This window comes from Pinus tabuliformis, chromosome 8 (assembly GCF_031772625.1).
Source record: "Pinus tabuliformis cultivar Carrire ecotype Pingquan chromosome 8, CPIR1, whole genome shotgun sequence".
Classification (NCBI taxonomy): Eukaryota; Viridiplantae; Streptophyta; class Pinopsida; order Pinales; family Pinaceae; genus Pinus; species Pinus tabuliformis.
The window spans coordinates 1,234,326,697-1,234,344,519 of NC_142294.1; the positions used below are offsets into that span (position 1 = coordinate 1,234,326,697).

Consider the following 17,823-nt stretch of genomic DNA (forward strand, 5'->3'; position numbering starts at 1 on the left):
TACTAATTTTGTCTATGATAACAATTTCTTAGAACATGTTTCTTCTTATAATATTTAGGTATTGACATTCCTCATGAGGTCAACTGGAATTATAACATTCAGAAAAGGATTATTAAAGGCTAGAAAGATTATTATGAGCTTGAAAATAATTTTAAGTCACCAATATTTGTATTTAGCATAAAAAAAGTTTCATTTTTAGACCCTCATCACCCATCTTGTCTTACACAGATGTGAATTTTGGGTTACAGTATATCCAAAGAGTCGTGGAGAAAAATTGAGATGATTAAAAAATAATTCATTACCTACAACCTCAAGATCAAGGGAAATAACCCCTATCCTATCCTCCTGATCGAAGTTGGCCTTCCCCCATTGAAAGTAGGGCTATGTTTAAGCATATGATGTATAAGAAGAAGATTTACAACATGGAAGCCAAGAGGCTTCCCAAAATTGCTTCTAACTTTAGTTAAAACCCCCACCTCCGCCTCAAGCATGGGTGGTATAAGGATGCCCAATCTTGGCTAAACCATTGGGGGATAAAGGAGGAGATCATCCTTGGAATAAGGGATAGTGTGAAAGATAGTATCACCTCCAAAGTTAAGGATAAAGGAGATGGAGGGTAAAAGGAAGCTAGTTCATATTATAAGGAGGTGATCAACCCCACCCTTGATAACCATAATTATCTCTCTATTTTAACCAACACTAAGAAAAAAATGAACATCACTAGGATTAGAACTAATTCTCATAAACTTCAAAGTGAAACCGGGAGGTAGTCTAATCCCAAGGCTCCTTGGGATGGTAGAATCTACCAACTTTTCTAGATGAAGAGGGTGGAAGATGAAAAAGACTTTCTTTTAGATTTCTTGACTCTTACTCGCATCCACTTCCATTTCCCTAACATCTGTAACACTTCCAATCTTCTTGACTTGTTAAGTCAGATCGATTACATTGATCTTGAAGCGCTTCTTTCCCTTCTTCTTTATCATAGAAATAAGATCTTGAACAATCTCAATAATATTGTTTTTCTTCTTAAGGTCCAACATGCCACATTGGTCTTAGTGGACATCAATCACCACCATCATCATCATCAACTAGGTTTCCAAAAAAAATTCATAACTTTTATTTTATTAATTGTTAAAACTGGTTTGCTTTAACCTACATTTAATTCCATTCATTGTCTTTACTCATTTTTGAAATTTTTAATACTCACAATAATAAATAATAAGGTTCTTGGGCTAAAAGAAATTAATGACCGTACATTATTTTTTTTATCAATAACTATTTATATGAATTATTTTTTATAAAATTTAAATTTATTTTTATTTTAAAATAAACTAAATAGTTATCTTTTTACAAATTATATTTAAGCATATTCAATTTAATTATTTATGAAACTTTAATTTTTACATAAATATTTTTAATTTGAATAAAAAAATTAATATATTTATGATACAGGTTAATTTGAATATATTTTAAATTAACTACTATAATTTGAATAGAAAATTTGATATACTTCTAGTAGGTTAATTTTAATATTTTTTGAAATTAATTAACATATCAAAATATTTGTATGTTACTGTATTAAATTATTTAATATATCTAAAATTATATAATATTTTATAATTTATATAAATTTTAAATTATTTAACATATTTAAGATAATTTTACTATATTAAGTTATTTAATATATCTAAAATTATATAATATTCTATAATTTGTATAAACATTAAATTATTTAATATATTTAAGATAATTTTAAAAGATTTAAACGAAATTATAGATGAAATAGTTTTATCTATACAATTTTAAATAATATATTTTATTTATATATAAAGTGAATAATTATCTTTTTACAAATTATATTTAAACATATTCAATTTAATTATTTATTAAATTTTAATTTTTAAATAAATACTAAACTCATACATACATATATATAAATCTTATACACAATTTTCTTTTGAAATTTTCTACACACTAACTAAATAAATCTAATTTGAATAAAAAAATTAATATATTTTTTTGGTAAGTAAGCACCCACGGGGATTTCAGTGACTTATCTGGAAGAGTACCTTAACAATACACCAATTCACCATCAATCCAAAACCACATGAGCTAATAATAGGTTTTATTAATTTTAATATATTTTTTAAACTAATAACCATAATTTGAATAAAAAGTTTAATATATTTCTAATAATATAAGTTAATTTTAATATTTTTTAAATTTAATTACTCTAACAAAATATTTGTATTTTACTATACTAAATCATTTAATATATCCAAAATTATATAATATTTTATAATTTGTATAAAGTTTAAATTATTTAATATATTAAAGATATTTTTAAAAGATCTAGTGTAATTTAGAGATGAAATAGTTTTTCACCTAAATCCAACTTTATAATTTTAAGTAATATTCTTTTTCGTTATTATATAAAATGTATTTTTTGAATGCATAAATAAATTTGAAGTCAATTTTTTAAAAATATTTCTCTAATTTTAATTAAAATTAATCGAAAAAATACTCTTACTCTATAATTTAATCAAGTCATAAAAAATACATAATATATATTATGAAAAGATTAGAATGAGATAAAACCTTAGTGTGACTTCAGATGTAAATATTTACTTATTAGATTTTTAGGACAAAGTTTTCTTAGGTAACAATCTCTAGGTCTCCTCAGAAGTAGGCCCAAATCTAATTATGCATTGCTGTGACATGTAATTAACAAGTTAAGATCACATACAATTAGATGACTAGATAACCAACTCTCACCTCTAAAATTTTGATATTTAAAACCCATGTGCAGTGGTCCTACCGATATAATTAAATAACCAAATCTATATTGTATCAGCACATTTAAAATACTCTCCCATGGAATATATGAAAACTACGCACTGCAATAATATGTCAGAAGCACCTTGGAAAAACTCAAACGGAAATAAAAGTGAATTAATGTTCATGGATATGGATAGTAATTAATTACAACGTTTTCTGATATCTCTTACGGATTCAGTTGACAATCGTTACGACCAATTCGTTATAAATGCTGATGCCTTCACTGGAACTTGACACGTGTACATGATCACGCTGGTTTTAAATTCGTTCGGCTTTAAATTAGATTTTTGAGTTGGATGATCTCGATTTAACATTTTTATTCATGGATATGGATATGGATATGCACTTGAAAATCTATATTAAGTAGTTGAAACTATTTGCAAGAATAATTGCATAAAAGCAGTGTAGTTATTTATATCTCAAAAAATCAGTGAAATAGTTATTATATTGTTAAAATTTTCTTATGACATTGTATTATGTAAAAGTTTTTCAATTTATTTTTTAATTAGAAAATTAATTTTTTCAATTACATTTAAATATAAATATTTATTTTTCAAAACTAAATATTGTATTTATATAAGTAAATGTTATAGTGATTATAAATTTTTAAATATTTAAAAAAATGATTTATAATAATTCAATAACTGAATTTACTTCTGTAAATAAAAATTCAATTATATTTCATACTCATTAGGCATCCTTATTCTTTCAGACCCATTCACTCCTTAGGCATCCTTATTCTTTCAGACCCATTCACTCCTCCTCAATGGGTAACCCAACAACACATTTTCTGGCCTTTAGTGTAATGGTGGTTGTTGTTTTAATGCTTCAATGCCTGCACATGGGCAGTGCAACACGCCTAGAACGCCAGAATTATCACACCGTCTCGGCTGAATACTTCAAATGGAAAGAACCACAGGGAGCTGTCGAATGCCCAGGTTCACTTGCAGGTTAGCTGTTTGGCTGTTCGGTTTTTTATTTTTTCTTCTCACGGTATTTCATACTTAATTATGTGATGAGCAGGCTGCATAAATTAGAGCTTGCATTTGACTTCATCCAATGATTTTCATGACCAATTTCCTTTCATATCTGCTCTTTAGATCTGAATGAATAGCTTGTTTTGCTTTAAGGGTTTAATCTCAAGATCTGAATGAATAGCTTGTTTTGCTTTAAGGGTTTAATCTCAAGAGTATGGAGGAAAATTGATTTTTCAATAAGGAAATGTTTTGACCTTGTAGTTTTCCAATAAAGAAATATTTAACTATAAGATGTCAAGTAATTTAACTCATTTTTGACATTAATGTTATATTGATTTAGAAAATGTTTTTAAAATAAAAATTTTATCAATTTAATCAACCCTACTTACTAAAACTAGACCAATTAACCTAACCCTATATACTAATACCAATAAATCAGATAGACCAATTTAGTCTCAATAGACATTAACCACTATCATCGTCAACAAACCACTTATAAAATTTTATGCAGTATTCCTCTGTTGTAGTTTTATGCATCAACAAACCACTTATAAAATTTTATGCAGTATTCCTATGTTGTAGTTTTATGTCGTATTTATATGTTGTAGGAAAAGAAAAATATATAATCAGATTTTTGTGTACAGGTGAGGAAGCGCTAAAGGCAGGAGTGAATATAAGACTGGATCATATTCACGGAGCCTGCTCACCCCTCAAGCCCACGAACTCGAGCCCATGGATACCCTTGGTGTCTGAGATTTTCGAAGGAGACAATGCTCGTTTGAATACAATTATGGGCAGGTCAAAAAACGGCAGCACTTATTCTCCACAGGGCGATGTTCCTATTGTATCTGGAAACATTCTGGGTTCAAAACGATATATTGTAATACTAGGGATTGGCACACCACCAACGAGACAGTTGCTGATAATTAATACGGCCAGCGATTTGTCATGGATACAATGCAAGGATTGCAAAAGCTGTTATTCACAGGTAGATCCCATATTCAATCCCAATGCGTCATCTTCTTATAAACGCATAAACTGTACTTCGAAGGCCTGTATTGAATTGAGCAAATATGATGCGGAGACCTGCGATGATAACGGGTTATGCGTTTATGAAGAAGATTACTCGGATTCGTCGACAACCAGCGGAGATTACAGCAATGACACCTTGACTCTGGGTTCGGATTCTTTCGAGGGCTTCGCCTTTGGATGTGGGCATATCAATTCAGGGAGCTTTAATGGGACGTCTGGGCTTTTAGGATTGGGGCGGGGTCCAACTGGGTTTCCTAACCAGACAAGCAGCAAATTTGGCGGCCTATTCTCTTACTGCCTTCCGGATTTCCTATCCTCCAATTCAACGGGCTCGCTCAGCTTCGGTGAGAGTTCGATTCCTGCCACTGCCGCTTTCACCCCTCTCCTTACAGATCCGGATTCTCCCAGCATGTATTCCGTGGGACTCAACGGCATAAGCGTCGGAGGCGAGAGGCTCTCGATTTCCTCTGCTACTCTTGCAGGAGAAGGCACAGTTGTGGACTCTGGAACCACCATAACTCGGCTTTCCAAAGCCGCATACGATGCCCTGAAAACTTCGTTCCGGAACAAAACCCAGAATCTTCCGAGCGCCGAACCGAACTTGGACTTGATACTGGACACCTGCTACAACCTGTCTGGCTACAGCGACGTCAACATTCCGACTATAACTTTCCACTTCGCGAACAATTCGGATTTGACTGTAAGCCACAAGGGGATTTTGTATCCCCTCAAGGATGACGGATCTCAGACGTGCCTGGCATTCGCCGCTACACAGCCGGGAGTGGCGAACAATATTACCATTATCGGGAACTTCCAACAACAGGAAACAAGGATTGCCTTTGACAATAAAGGCGGAAGAGTTGGCTTCGCCTCTGGATCCTGCTCTAATTAGTACTCTGCTCCAAATAATACTAGTCAATTGCCCAGGCTCTAAAATTAAAATATTTAAGATGCCACTTAATTTTAAGTGGAGTATCAATTAAATTTGACATTATTTACTTGAATATTTGACTTAATTTTAAGTGGAGTATCAATTAAATTTGACATTATTTACTTGAATATTTGAATTAATTTGAAGATCCACTCAAATTCATTGAATTTTAATCCAATTACTTAAAAGTCTTGAAAACATAAGAGTATTGATTTAAAGGTCCACTCAAATTTATTGAATTTTAATCAAATTACTTAAAAATCGCTTAAAAATCATAATCATAGTGGCATGCATTCACTTACCGCGCACATAGATATTTTCTACTTTTAAAATATAAATTAAATGGACGCTTCTCCACTCTCGGGGCCAGCCCAACTTCCGCCATCTATTAACCGTACCCGCTACCAACCTCCGTTGGATTAATATAAAACGTTTGGCTTATGCTTCAGTTTAGTTATATTTTGGTGTAACCATAAATGTTAAAATAAGTAGAATACAAACATTTTTAATCTTTAATTTAATATAACACATTTTTATTAAAATTTTAATATTAACTTTTATTTTTTTTTAAATAAAAGAATTAGAATTGAAATAATATTAATTATAACTAGCCTCAAGAGTTAGTTCAATCGGTCAAATCAAGTGTCTCGCTAATGGGAGGTCACAGGGTCGAATCCTGAAAGCTCTCGGGGTTAGGTCAGTAAATAGGCCGACGGATGTTGATGCCTTCGGGTGCGTCCACTCAGTGTTGAACAACCCTGGATGTAGCGGCCATCCATTGACCCGGGTATCCGTGAACCAGAAGCGAAAAAAAAAAATATTAATTATATCTACCTACTAAATAGAATATGATAAAATTATTTTCAAATTATTTTCCCCATCAAATCTTTTGGGTTAGTTTAGAGTAATGTTAACAAGTTACAACCAATTAACCTTGTATTTTTTCCATAGTTGATTAATGGCATCAAAACTAAGTTTGTAATGAATTGACGTTGCACTGCACCATCAAACTTAAATAAGCATTGAATCGAATTTTCCCATCGTACTATTACCACTTTAATCCTCTCTGCACATGCTAACTTTAGCATCCTTTGTACTTTTTGACAACATTGAATTTGCTTCAAATACATGGTTTGAGGCATCCTCACTTCTAACTAGACCTTCGCCGCCAATTTGGAGGAACAATAAAAATTAGGAATTGCAGTGGAATCCGCAATGCTATCTAGGAAATTGGAATCTTGAATCATTGCCTTCTTTACATGGACATGCGGATTATCAACTTTCGTCTGGTTATGTGACATATATATTTAGTACCTGCAACTTGCGACCACATTTGGTAAATTACCCAGCCTGGCAGTCAAACTACCTTTATCATCGTCCATGTTGATGTAACACCAACTTTAAAATTCAACAATTCTTGAGCCTTGATCAAGATTTGGTATTCGATGCGGTCTGTGGAAATTTGTTTGAGCTTGAGGTCTGAATAGTGCTATAAAATTGTTGGAGCTTGAGGTCCAAATAATGTTGGAGCTTGAGTTCCCTGTTCAAGGAGAGTCAAATCTAGGTGTCATTGTTAATCCGAATAAATGCATGACTATCCAATCTTGTTAGTATTTCTTCTTGTCGTGAAATTTCAATGTGCGTGTGTTTTCAAAAGAGTTTTTGGAATCTTGAAATTTTGCTATAATTCCCATGGGCATATATTTCGATTAATATATTCATGTGGACATCATAACGCTACAATTTCTCACCTTGCTTCTTGTCCAGAGTATGCCTTCAACTCTCTTTGTTTTTCATAAATGCAGTTATGTGGTAACATTATTATGTTGTATACGTAATGTAATAACTCGTGATATTTTTTTGGGGGTGGTTCATGAGTATTGGGTGGTTGTGATGTGATATTTTTTTTAAGAGTGGTTCACCAATGTTAGGTTGTTGACATTTCAATTGGCGAAATATTTAGCAACAAAAACTCAACCCATTAAACTAACCTTTGGAAATGTAATAACAAATATAATTTCATAGCTCGTATATTTTTTCTATAATTCCATAGATTTTAAATTGCATTTAAACAAATTTATAATTCCATCCCCACCCCTGAAAGCATTCCATGAAAATAGTGTTTTTTTCTTTTACTGATTTTTAATTCCTGCTATTAATATGCCATTCAAATGAATTATGATAATGCTCGTAGTTTAACAACCTCAAAAAATACAATTACTTTATGGCATATTAAAACTTCCTCAAAATTTTATTTTTATATTGGTTCATTTTTTATGTTTAATGGAAGGAAAGCTATATAATATGGGATAATTTTTTTAGATGGACTAGACAATGCTCTATGGCATATTAAAACTTCCTCAAAATCGTACTTTTATATTGGTTCATTTTTTATGTTTAATGGAAGGAAAGCTATATAATATGGACTAATTTTTTTAGATGGACTAAATAGTGCTTTATGGCATATTAAAATTTCCTCAAAATTGTATTTTGATATTGGTTCATTTTTTATGTTTAATGGAAGGAAAGCTATATAATATGGACTAATTTTTTTTAGATGGACTAAATAGTTTTGAGAGATAAAAAAGGGAATATAGTGTTAAGGCAGAGTGAGTGAATTTTTTTATTTATAAGTATTTCAATAGAATATAAATTTATGATGATTTGATTTAATATAATTATTTGTATTAAGTTAGTATTAGAAAAAATAAAATAAAAATAGTATGGTTATCAAAAGTTAGATAAAGTGTTAACATAATTTTGATACATTTCTAAAATAAAATTGGATACTCTTTTATTGATGGGTAAAAGTAAATATTAAAATTCATGCGAAGGGTAGTTTAAAACTAAAACTGTCATTAAAAAATTCCATGATGGGCAGCGGGACCCGTCAAATTTAACCCCTGATTTCCCCCAACCTCCATGTACGGTATTGGGCTAATGAATTGTAAAGTTAAATTCCACCTGTTTCTGAAAAAGACAACAGTCGCTGAATAAACATACGAGATGCTTAGGTGAAGGTGATGTCAAATGGACGTAAGTTGAGAAAAAGATTTGTTACTAAAATGGATGGAGTTTAGTGGTTTTTAGTGTGAATTTTTGGAAGTTTTTCTGGTGAGCTTTTCCGGTTTAATTCCTTTAAAATCCAGTAGGAATTTATTGAAATAATAAGTTTTATGGGTAATCCCTGCACAATCGAAGTGCCTTAGGAGTTTTCAAGGGTGTTGAATCCATATGTATACACTCAAAAAAACCAATTTAAATAACACAAATGAATATTTTGATTTAAAATCATTGGTGCTCCAATTCTTATAAGAGCACCAAGTTGGTTGAATTTATTTTTATTTTTGGTAGAGGAATGAAGGGAGCAGGGGAATGGTAGGAGCTAGGGTTTACAGAAATAAATCAAGTGTTGGACACCATGGAGGGGCATAAGGGGGAGAGCGCCACTCCCTCCTACATTCAGGTAGTTTCCAGCCCCAGCAAGAAATCGCTAGAGGTTGAAAAAGGTTTTTCAGGAGGAGGGAAACTGGACAACGAAGACACACAGAAGCAAAATAATAGGAGGGAGGAAGACAAAAGAGAAAAAGGAGAAGAGAACAAGAATCAGAAAGCTAATACAAAAAACAAGATGGTCCATGTAAGCCTAAGGCCGACATCATACCGAGAGTGGTGTTAAGTGATCCAGCGTTGCAGACGCATAGGGATCACATGACGACTTACGCAATCATTTGTAAATTTATGGGGTTATGGCCAACGAAGAAATTGCTACAGGCATGGATTAAATATCATTGGAAACCTAAAGGGGATATAGACCTACACCTTGGATCAAAAGGTTTCTTCAGTGTAGTCTTCACTAACATTGAGGATAAAGATAGGGTGTTTGAAGGAGGCCCCTACTTCTATGCAGCTACAGGCCTCTATATGTGGCATTGGATAATGAATTTTGCCTTGGAGCACAACACTTTCACCTCAGTCCTAATTTGGGTACAACTCTACTCCTTACCATTAGATTACTGGCAACCAGAATCTTTATCAGCAATAGGGAATAAACTAGGGCATTTTGTTAAAATATCTGAGGCAACAAGAAGAGGAAATTACACTTCCTTTGCCCATATATGTGTGGAGATGGATCTCTTTGGAGTTCTACTAGATGAGGTGATCTTGGATGTTTTTTATGAAGAATGGGTACAAGCAGTGGATTATGAACATGTTCCTTTCAGATGCTGCAAGTGCCATGAACATGGGCATCTATTCAGGGAATGCCCTCTCAATGATACAGAGAGCAGAAGTAAAGTTACAATAGAGAAAGAAACTGATAGATTTCACAAGGTGGGAAACAGAGATAAAGGAGGGAAAAGGTTAAAAAAAACCACAATGAGGAAAAGAAAACAAGCCAGAACAGGTACAAGATATTAGAAGAAGAAGAGGAGTTAGCAAAGGCAAATCAGGCCATGGAGGACAACCCAAGGGAGAAGGACAAGGAAGAAAATATGGAGGAGACACAGGATATTAACCAACAAAAGGAGACTATGATGAGCAACATGGAACTTGAAATGGACCAAGAAATTACCCCGAGTGAGGTGGAAACGGAGGATCATGAATTACAGGATATTCTCAAAAGAGAACATCTAGATCTGGAAAAATTCCTGAAATAGGTTACCATGGCAAGTATGGATTCATTACCTCAAGAGGAGTTTAATAGAGTGCAAGCAACGTTTTCTATGGGGAACTCAGGCAAAAGGGTTGGGAAGTAAAAGAAACCTCAAGAGATAGGGAAGCGAAGGGGTGAAAACCTTAAAAACCACATCAGGACTCGCTCCCAGAAACCCAAGAAGGAAAAGGGGAAGAAAAAAACAAAACGAGTTACTGATAGAATGTGGAAAACTCATGATAGACTCAGGTAAGATGAAATATCTAACCAGGTAGTCTTTTATAAATCTTTCTTAATGAAGCTCACATATTGGGATATTAGAGGTCTAGGAAGTAAAAGGAAACAAAGGAATCTTAACAATACAATGAAAGAGGAAACTCCAGATATGTTTTTAATCCAGGAAACTAAATGTTAAATCCAAAAAATAAGAGAAATACATAGAAAATGGCTTAATGGATATGAATTTATAGAATTCAAATCAGATAAAATAGCAAGAGGTATTCTCACACTTTGGAACCTTCAAAGAATAGGCATAGTGGATGCTGAAGCATCTAGGAATTATTTATCAGTGGTTATTCAACCTTTGCGAGACAGGGAAATTTATTTAATCACAAATGTTTATGGTCCACAGAAGCTTGATGACAAACTCAGACTGCTTACTTCTATAGAGGATCTAAGAGATAGACATTCAGGAATACCATGGATTCTGGGAGGGCACTTTAACATGATAATGTCCCTGTCAGAAAAAAACGGTGGGACCAAAACTCTAGGAAGAGACTCTATAGCATTTCAGAATTCGGTAAACAACATGAAGCTAGTTGACACAGATACAAGTAATGGCCTCTTTACCTGGAACAACAAAAGAGGAGGAGAGTCTCAAGTAGCCTCAATACTAGACAGACTCATTATCTCATAGGACCTTATGCTCAAAGGCCTTGATGAGACAGCTATGATTCTCCCCTTTGGTGGCTCAGACCATTGGCCTATTCAACTTGAGGTGACTAGCATAGGAACCCCAAAAAATAGACCTTTTCGGTTTGAAAATATCTGGCTCACCTATCCAGACTTTATTAGCAACATTGAAAAATGGTGGAAAGAACATTTGCAGATCCAGGGGACAAGAATGTTTCTTTTACACAAAAGATTGAAACATATCAAACTCAAGCTCAAAAATTGGAATAAGAATGAGTTTTGCAATACTTTTGAAGCTAAAAAAGTAGTTGAAAGGAAAATGCAAGAAATTAACCAAACCCTAATCACTGATGGCTTTGATGGGGAAAGAAGTGACCAAGCTAACAAGCATCAACATGAATGGAAGGACTTATGCAAACAACAAGAAATATTTTGGAGACAGAAATCAAGAGTACAATGGCTAAAAGAAGGGGATAGAAACACAAGGTTTTTCCACAGGTCTACAATGGAGCACAAAGTCTCACAATAGGATCTCAATGATCAAGGATTCTAGAGGCCACCATATCAATACCCACAAAGAAATAGAAGCTTTGTTGGTTCAACATTTTCAAGGCATAGCTGAGGAACCTCTCTTAGATAAATCTCAATTTATCAGGGACTTCACAAAGCACATTCCTAAGCTAGTAACAAGAGAAGATAATTATAATCTTAATAGGCTGGTGAATGAAGAGGAGGTCAATGAAGTCATCAAAGAAATGTATAATGGAAAAGCACCAGGCCCAAATGGTTTCAATGTAGATTTCTTTAAAGAATGTTGGAGTATTGTCAGGCAAGATATACTGGATGTGGTGGAGGATTCCAGGAATAATATAATAGTATTGAAGGCGCTCAACACATCCTTCATCTCCTTGATTCCTAAATAGGACAATGCTATGACACTAGATAGATTCAGAGCTATAGCTTTACACAATGTGGTGTATAAGATAATTTCCAAAATAATTGCCAATAGACTTAAACCCCTTCTTCCTACTCTGGTCTCTGTGGAGAAAATATGGTATGTGGAGAGCAGACAAATTCTCAATAATATCAATCAAGCTCATGAGGTGGTTCACTCATTGATAAGTAAAATTAAGGCAGGAATGATTATACAATTAGACCTTGAAAATGCTTATGATAAGTTAAATTGGGCCTACATTAGGAAGGTCCTCCTGGCTTATGGATTTGACCACAACTGGGTGAGATGGGTAACAGCCCTGGTGACTACCTCTAGTTTTTTAATTCTGGTGAATGGTTCTCCATCAAAGACCTTTAAACCTTCAAGACGTCTCAGGTAGGGAGATCCTCCCTCCCCCTTTCTCTTTATTCTTATGATGGAAGGACTAGGCCAAGCCATCAAGTCCACTAAAGAAGCAGGTAAGATCTAGGGTCTCAAACTATCTGGGAATGGACATGCTTTAACCCATCAACAATTTGTAGATGATACCATGCTACAGGGCATCCCCACGGCCATGGAAGCACTAGCTTACAGACAAATCCTGCGTGACTTTGCTATGGTGGCGGGTACATAGGTAAGCCTTTCAAAATCAAAGATTTTCTTTTTCAATACTAACATTGTTATTCAGGGAAATATTTCTAGAATTCTGGGCTTTCAAAGAGATATGCTTCCATACAAATATTTGGGAGTACCGCTCACAGACAAACCTATGAACAAGACAGTTTGGGAGCCTGTGATTAATAAGCTATAGGACAAGACTCGAAAATGGACAATAGATCTTTGAACTTAGCGGGAAGACTGGTGCTTACAAATGTTGTCCTTCAATCAGTTCCCATCTTCATGTTTTCAGCCCTTCCACCTCCAAAAGGAGTTATGCAACAATGTAGAAATATCCAAAGAGATTTTCTCTGGGGCAAGGGGGAAGAAAAGAAGAAATCAGCCTTAGTAGCCTAGGAAAAGATATGCAAACCTAAAACACAAGGAGGTTTAAGATTGGATGATCTTAAAGTGCTAAACAAAGTTTTGGGGGCAAAATTATGGTGGAGATGGATAAAAGATTCAGATGCTCCTTGGGCACAAATTTGGAACCAGAAATATGCAAGTAATTGGCAAGACGAGGACCATATAAGAATGTATGGAATCATAAAAGGCTCCCACATTTGGAACAAAGCTTGGGAGAATGGAGGCATAGTTCAGAAAAATAGTTTCTGGGAAATTAGAGCTGGAGACTTGGCTTGGTTTTGGGAGCATAAATGGCAACATGAACCTAATATGTTAAGAGAAGACTTTGCAGATCTCAAGCATGATACTGACACCAAAGGGTTAATCTGAGTAAATGAATTTTAGGGTCAGACAAATGGCAGAGGAAAATGGAGAACTTGGAAGGAAATGGATTACAAGGATAATGGCCCCTTGAAAGCATAGGCTGAGGCTGTAACAACCATCCTGGATCAAAGAAAGATCCTGATTTCAACTGATTTTGACCATATAAGATGGGGCAATAACAATGAAGGCACCTTTAATCTTAAAGAGGCAAAACGCATAGCCCTTGAGCTTGATTCTACAAAACCGGATGGGGTTTGGAAGAATCATTGGAAGAACAAGGGATGGATGAAAACCAAAATATTCATGTGGCTTGTGCATCATAAGATAATTCTGACGTAGGAGAACATTCGGAAAATGGGTGTTTATGGCCCATCCAGATGCCAGCTATGTGATTCACAAGAAGAAACTATGGAGCACCTTCTCAACCTCTGCATATTTACTTCCACGTTGTGGGATGGGATTGCCTCAATATTCAGACAAACAGATAGGGACAGAGGAAGCATAACCAATACCCTAAGGAATTGGAGGAGAAAGTTCTCTGATTATGAAACGGTAAACAAAGCTTGGGTTTTAAATCCTAGCTTCCTAATTTGGGATATCTGGAAGGAATGCAACCATATAATTTTCAAAAATAAAAAGAGTTCCTCCTGGAGTATCATGGAACAAATTTTAAAACAGCTCAAGGAGACAATTGTAACTTTAATCAAAACACCCCCTAAGAACCTCCCTTCAAATGTTGATGTGCAGATATTACTTCTCAGGTCATGAGCAGTTGGTGCTTTTCCCAACGCACCTAGAAATAGCCATATCTCTGGCCTTTTCTACCCTGGGTTTTTTGTATTTTATGTAGTCTTTTATACAGAGAAATGAAAAGAAGGTTCGGCTCTTGCTTAAGCAAAAAAAAGAAGATTTCACCTCAATTTTTTATTTATTTATTTATTTAATTATTTTTATTTATTATTATTATTATTTATTTATTTATTTATTTTTTTTTTTTTTTTTTTTTTTTCTTCAGATTACAACACCTAAAAATCCAAAAAGAGACACCAAAGGCAACTCTAAATAGAATAGAATCCAAAGAGCCAAAGAGCGAAATGGAATTGTATATATCTGCATACATTAAATTAAATCGTGGAAAAAAAATAATGATATGTAAGTGAGTTTTAAATGATGAGGCATTTCTAATATCTGAAATTAAATATTTTTAATTATACATATGTATTTTTGTATTTTTTAACATATTGACCCTACAATAAAAAATGGTTTAAAAAAAATGATAATAAAAGATTTAACATATAGATATATATATATATATATATATATATATAATGAAAGAATCACTTAAGAATTTTGAAAGCATCAATTTTAAAAATGAATTATTTATAGATATAATTTAATGGATGTATAAAAAAATTACAAAATATTTAAATAGTCTGATGGAAATAGAGAATATAAGTGAAGTAGTGGTAAATTTATGAGCATAAAATCTAAACTTATTTAAAATTAACAGAGAATAAAATTAGTATAATATTTTATTAATAGTCAACCTATAATGATATTAATGATTTTTTTTAATCATGAGGAGTTAATAACAATAGATATTGTAAAATTATAACTAGTTGTCATGGGCGTGGCCTCTGGAAGCTACACTGCTGATGCAGGAGCATCCGACTAAAAACGTGACAGCTGGAAATGGTTTTTTATTTTTGCTGGAAAGAAAGAAAAACATTTTGAATTTTGTTTTATTTTTGTTTTACTTAAATTAAGGCTGACATAGCCATTTTCCTTTAAAAATTAAGCAAGCAAGTAAAATAGGATTAGTTAAGAGTATGTTTAAAGAAACTGAAAGGTAACTAAGGAACAGTTCCTCAACTGTAAGAAATTGATAGTAAGGCATTAAAAAGAAAAAAACTAGATCCTCATGAGGGAGGCTGCCATCCAGAGAGAAGAAAGGACATAGAATTTAAAATTACAATTTTTTCTTCAATATCTATGAAAGCAAAGGAATCTAGAACCTGTCATTAAGGAACCAAGACAATTTCTCCTTTTCCTATCCATTAATGTTTCACACATTGTGTTAAAGAGAAATAGTGAAATAATTCATTAAGAGGCTGAATGACATCAACAAAAATCTCGTGACTGAAGGCATCTCGGACCAGGAACCAGACAAAGGCAAAGCCAAAAAAGACATAATATCCTTCCTCAACAAAAAAACTAGGTACATTTACATTCGACATTCAAGCACACATATGCATTCGTTATATTTCCAAATTTAACAGTTCATTATACATTTATATAACCCAAAATAGTAGAGTGTTTCGAAACTCATGAACACTTAAGAAACAACAATTTCCAGGCTAAGACTAGTCAAACAACGAGGGTGGGAAAACCCACGAAACCATACAAACATTTTGAGAAAGCGAAACCCCAAGGGTTATACCCAAATAAGGATAGTTCCTGTAAAGAAAAGAAAAACCACAATACAACCATGAAGGGATCCTACCCTATTTTTCCCCAAGCTTGCGAAGACTCCCAAGGATGAGGCCGTGGAGTAGTGTTCTCTAGGCACGACCTGCACACCACCACAAAAACAATGCGGGCAGTTAGGAAATCAATATGGAGAACAAAACAAAAGGAGAGTGAGCAGATAAACGAAGGGAGGAGTAGGGATTTATTTGGAAAAGGCCTAACTCTAAGCCAGAGCACGAGAACTGAGCCCCTTGCCAGAGGGTTTCTCCCAATAGGAATGCCATAGGAGAAGTTTACATGCTCACCAAGGAACTAGAGGTTTAGAGACATAAAAATGAGATGCAGAAATGAAATTGGAACAAAAAATTACCTGAAGTAGTGTTCGTTGAGCCGCCCACCATAGTAGCAAGGAAAGAACCTGTCGTTACACAGAGCTAGATTAACATGAGAACCAATAGCAAAAAAAATCATCATGAGTAGAGTAGAGACAAAGCCTAAGCCGGGTAACAACGGAAAAAAATGAAATAACTTACAGATTGAAATTCGACTTGAAACCTCCAAGAACCAGCAAAATAAACCACCACAAGGAACAAGCGAAGACACAATGCTAACAAACTGCCACGAGGAACAAGCGAAGGCACAATGCTAAGAACCCACCATAAGGAACAAGCAAAGGCATAATGCTAACAAACCACCACAAGAAACAAGCAAAGGCACAATGCACCCACAAAGCTGAGCCAGACCAATGACGAATACAACAACGAACTCCTAATTTACCTCGGCAGGTGTAAAATGACCACATTTGTGAAACCAAGGCCAATACAAAGGGCACGCTAAAACAATCAAGCGCATTAAAACCTGACACCAAAACCCTATATTGTTTATTCAAAAAATCGAAAAGAGTTAAATGGTCATTGATACGTGTCCCTCCTCAATATTGCCACCAAATTCCTGTATCAGAGGAAGTTAGTTCCTTTCTCTTAGTAAAGATGGAGGTGGGAAGAATGGGTCGAGGTAAAGTCATCAGAAGAGTAGCAGATGAAGGGCTATGAGAAGAGATTAGGACTTTAACTACATGTTTGGTAGCAGTGGAAGAAGGAAAGCATAGAGATCCAGAGGGTGGGGATCACAATGAGGAGGAAAACATAGCCACGATGGATGGGTCAGATGAAGAGGGACTGGAGATTAAACTATTGAGTTCAGTTTTTTTGGCTAGTAGCAAGCTAAGACCAGAGCTTTCTAATTATGATGGAAGTTTGTCCACAGAGGCATTGTTAGACTAGATAAGTGAGCTAGATAAATATTTTGAATATGAAGAAATCAGCGAAGACAAGAAGATTAGGTTTGCTATCACCAAGTTGAAGGGACATGCAGCACTCTGGTGGGACAGTGTGCAGGGAGAAAGGATAAGATTGAACAAACCATTGATTAAAAATCATAAGATTGAACAAACCATTGATTAAAAATGGGACATGATGATTGCTAGGATAAAGAGCAAGTTTTTGCCTAAAGATACCGAATTTCCCTTTATAGGCAAATAAAAAACCTAAGAAAAAGAATGATGACTGTAAAGGAATATACTGAAGAATTTTATAAAGTAAACCTGAGAGCTAGCTATGTTGAAGATACCCCTGAAAAAAAAAAAAAAAAAAAAAAAAAAAAAACAAGGTTTGTAAATGGTCTACAAATT

The 17,823-nt window shown here is 34.0% G+C and overlaps 1 pseudogene; it reads left to right on the forward strand.

Moving 5' to 3' along the window:
* Nucleotides 1-3,604: 3,604 nt before the first annotated feature.
* On the forward strand, nucleotides 3,605-5,739 carry LOC149239855 (aspartyl protease family protein At5g10770 pseudogene; annotated as a pseudogene).
* Nucleotides 5,740-17,823: the final 12,084 nt, after the last annotated feature.